The sequence below is a fragment of the Anticarsia gemmatalis genome, chromosome W (genome assembly GCF_050436995.1).
Source record: "Anticarsia gemmatalis isolate Benzon Research Colony breed Stoneville strain chromosome W, ilAntGemm2 primary, whole genome shotgun sequence".
NCBI lineage: Eukaryota > Metazoa > Arthropoda > Insecta > Lepidoptera > Erebidae > Anticarsia > Anticarsia gemmatalis.
The window spans coordinates 4353777-4357555 of NC_134775.1; positions in this window are offsets into that span (position 1 = coordinate 4353777).

The window sequence follows — 3779 nt, forward strand, 5'->3', positions numbered from 1 at the left end:
ACCGAAACCATCCGAGGCAGTAATCGTAACGTGACCATGGATAATTGGTTTACGTCAGTGCCACTAGCAAAAGAACTATTGCAGGATCCATATAAATTAACAGTTGTAGGTACAATTAGATGTAACAAGCGTGAGATCCCTTCGCAACTTTTGCAGCCAAGACAAACAGGATCTTCAATGTTTTGTTATGATGGAAACGCTACATTAGTATCTTTCAAGCCAAAAAAATATAAAAATGTGTTGCTTCTATCTACAACTCATGGAAGGGGCACTTTAGCGCCATCTGGTAAGCCAGATATTATAGAATTTTACAACTCGACCAAAGGTGCTGTAGACACCTTTGATCAGATGTGCCATAGTATGTCGTGCAGTAGAAAAACTCAAAGATGGCCGCTTTGCTACTTTTACGGTATCTTAAATATGGCTATAGTTAATTCTTTTGTCATCCACGTTCACAATAACAACCAAAATAATAAGAAACCACTAACAAGACGAATGTTTATCAAAGAAGTGTCAGATAAGATGCTGGAGCCTTGGTTACGCCATCGCCGCGAAACGCCAACTTTGAGGCGATGCCTAAAACGGAACATTGATGCCATTTTAGATGATACTTTGCCTGATGTACCATCCAACCCTGAAAATCAAACCAGAAAACTCTGCAACTTCTGCTCTTATAAAAAAAAACGGGTAACCAGAAAAAGAACGGGCACCTCCTGTAAACGCCATATGTGTATGGAACATCGCGGTAGTTTGTGCCTAGAATGCTCAGATTAATAATTTTGAAATTGTTTTCATTGTTTAAAATATCAATAAAGATTCGTTCTAACTAATAATTATAGTTTTTTTTTCAATATCACCCGTAACAGTTAAATTAGGTAGCTTCAAAAGTAAGGTGTCTTAGAGACGTATGTTTATGAACAATGTAACTCTAAATATAGTTTATGAATCTAGGATTAATGCTTAAGTATGACAACTGTAATTGACTATAACAAGTGTAATTTACAATATTTTTTATGTTTAGACCAAAACATTCTAATGTTTGTTTGTTTGTTGTTTGTCGTATGGTTAGTAGTCAACCTAGTATCAAAGTTGTTCAAGCCGCCCAAGAGGCCTTCGACATGGCTCAACGACTATTATCTTAGTAGACAACAGCCGGGACCGACTTCTTTTTTACGTGCCCTCCGAAGCACGGAGACGCCCAGCTCAAATACCACTATGCGGTCACCCATCTATGGAATGACCGCGCCAAGGGTTGCTAAACCCACAGATCGTTTACCGAACGGTGAGCGCAACTGACTATGGGCGCCTCGCATTCTAATAAATCACAAAATCATATTACTCCTCGAATGGTGCTCTCTGAACTTCATAAAATCTTTGTTTTGGGCCTCTGAAACTTCTTCCGAAAGACCTTCAGTTGGTACAATAGCATTTACTGCAATTATGTCCCCTCCGTGAATCAACAATTTGAGGACGCTTGATGACATGATGATACATTTTATAGAACAGTAATGATTAGTAGAAGACATTTCCATAAAAAAAATAACATTCACGACATCGAGATCCTATGTCTTCTACAGCCGATTTACGATCCACAGTGCGCCGCCCCTCGCCCGCGCCACCCGCGCCCCCCGCGCCATCCGCGCTCGCGCCGCGACGCCGATTTGGTGACGAGTGACGAGTTAGGTTCCCAGCGAGAGATTAGATTCAATAAAATATTGATGCGGCACTTTGACCTATGACTGCGACGAATTACTATTTTTACTTGTTATAGTTGTAACTCGTTGCATTGTAGTTTTATTGAAATACCGAATAACATTACAAAAAATATTGATGTAAGTTTAAAATACTTTGATATTAATTACACAAAATCAGATTAAAGTAAATAAAATAAACACAAAACAATTATTTAACTAAACCATAAAAAATGTAGATACCTACTGTTGTCATCGCTATGATAACAATCAATATCCATTAATATTCTTATCAGAAAAACTAACTTATCATAATTTATAATCCCCAGAGAAGTACCGACTTAGGTGACGGTTCATCCGTAATTATTTTCATCCTCGGATGAATCGTCTCTCTTTCAAAATGTTAGGTGTCGAATCATCCGCAAAATATTAATCTTCGGATGAGCCGTCACCTAAGTTTAAACTTTGAGGTGTCGAATCATCCGCAAAATAAATAATCTATAGAATAAGAATAAAACTAAAAGCCAAGGTAAGAAGCAATTATATTTTTATTCTTATTCTATAGATTATTTATTTTGCGGATGATTCGACACACATAAATAATCTATAGAATAAGAATAAATATAAAAGACAAAGGTAAGAAGCAATTATATTTTTTAATACTTTTTGTAATAAATAAATAAATAAATAAATTTAACCCATTACTGTCCCACTGCTGGGCAAGGGTCTCCTCCCGTAATGAGGGAGGGTTTAGGCCTTGAGTCACTTTTTGTAAATAAAAAAAAACTTAAAGTTAACTTTGTGTTTTATCAGCATAAACCGATTTAAAATAAAATATAAAATGTTATCCTAAAACTAAAATAACAATCAACAGTCACTATAATGACTACTCTCTCGCTATTAACCTCTTACTGCATGAATTATGAAGGATGTACAATAAAAAATATTTTTATGTAAAATAGTCTTTATTTATGTTTGGTTAAACTCTAGAAACAGGAAAAAAAAAATGTACTTATTATATAAAAAGTTATATAGTGAAGCCATATATGGCTTCGTATGCATTTTTGTAAAATGGGCTGAAAGCATATATGGCTTCGTATGCACAGTTATTATATTTTGTGAAAATCTTTGAAACAATTTCTTTTCTCATTATAACATAAAAATACCTCACATTTTTCACATTTAGTGTAAGAACGAAGCTTTGAGCAGTTTTGACATAATTGGCGTTGGTTTTTGACCCAAATAGGAAAATGATCGACGTTGTCAGTACGTACTGAATTCAATGGTAAATCTTGATGCCTGGCTGGCGCCCTTCGAGACCTTTTTGAGGATACTGGCGAATCTGGCATGCTGTTTGGAGTACCAGCTCTCGACGATGTCGGTGTTCCCAAGAGACTTGCTGGACGACCACGTTTTTTTGCCTTAGAAATAACTTTGCCAGCTTTACGCATATGTTCGGAAACTGCAAGCTTAAAATCAAATAAGGGCATATATTGATTTTCATTAACCCTGCGCCATAGAAGCCATGCATTAACCATGCACAAGTCTATCATATGGAAGAAGATCCTTTTGTACCATTTGCGTGATCGTAGGTGAATTCGGTAATAACCGAGCATTGAATCCAGTAAGTCGACTCCTCCCATATGCTGGTTATAAACGTCGATCGCTTGGGGAGAAACTACATCTATGTACTTTTTTTCTTGACGGGAATAACGTCGTTTTGTCGTGGTTGGTTCACTACCCACATATGCTGATAGAATATTTACATTCTTATTATCAAACCATGAAATTAGACTTAGCTTGACGTCATCTACAATGGCAATTTTTTCTTCGAAACTACCTCGTCCCCTTTTTTTCAAATCTTTTTCAGAAGGCATATTTGAGTTTGGCACACGATTGAGTCTTACTGTACCTAAAGGCAACAAACCGTTTTTGTACAAATAAACTTGAAGATTCGGGCTGTTGAACCAGTTATCAAAACAAACTTTATGGTTGACGTGTCTTGGAACGGTAGCGGTGAGCCGACTTACAACATTTGAACTGACACCCAAATCAGGTGCATCTGTAGGACGAGTATTGCTTTGGTCT